At 29.2% G+C, this 688-nt stretch overlaps 1 non-coding gene across 1 annotated transcript; it reads left to right on the forward strand.

The window, feature by feature from the left end:
* The first annotated feature begins 300 nt into the window (after positions 1-300).
* TRNAL-UAA (transfer RNA leucine (anticodon UAA)) lies at positions 301-383 on the forward strand. The gene has a single exon. It is a non-coding gene; the product is annotated as a tRNA-Leu (tRNA).
* The last annotated feature ends 305 nt before the right edge of the window (positions 384-688 follow it).

Genomic DNA, 688 nt, shown 5'->3' on the forward strand with positions numbered 1-688 from the left:
GAAGTGAGAGAAAAATGAATACTTTATTTTTTATTTATTTAAATGATGTGATGGATAAACTGTATTGTGAAGATTAAGTATAATTAATTATTTTTTATTTTAAAAATATTATAGGATATTTGATACAACTAAAAATAAAATTGTTGCGAAGTGTTTAAGAGGGAGTAATATTTTTAATGTTAATAGTGGTTATTTAAAATATTGAAACGTGCATTATTTATTGTCTGATATTCTAAATTCAGATAATAAATAACTTATTAAGTATTATAATAATAAATTACTACTTAATAAATATTAATTGGTGGTTTGCCCGAGTGGTTAAGGGGGAAGACTTAAGATCTTCTGCACATAAGTGCGCGTGGGTTCGAACCCCACAGCCACCAATTTTGTGTTTCAGCTATTAAACCATTCACTTTCTATAATTACTTTAACGCGCTGTTTTAGTCATTCGGCGCCGGAGGTGCCGTGTCCCGCCAGGTCAGCGACACCTGGCGGACACGTGGATTTATTATTATTTTTTTTATTTTTTCTTAATTTTTAATTTTTTTAATTGGACCAAATAAAAAAAATAAAAAATGCAAATAAAATTAAAAATAAGTTTGAAAAAACATTTTAAAAAATGAAATAAGAAATAAAAAATCCACGTGTTCGCCAGGTGTTGCTGATCTGGCGGGACATCTGGCGGACA

Source organism: Andrographis paniculata, unplaced genomic scaffold (genome assembly GCF_009805555.1).
Source record: "Andrographis paniculata isolate CXL003 unplaced genomic scaffold, ASM980555v1 Contig57END, whole genome shotgun sequence".
In the NCBI taxonomy this organism is placed as follows: domain Eukaryota; kingdom Viridiplantae; phylum Streptophyta; class Magnoliopsida; order Lamiales; family Acanthaceae; genus Andrographis; species Andrographis paniculata.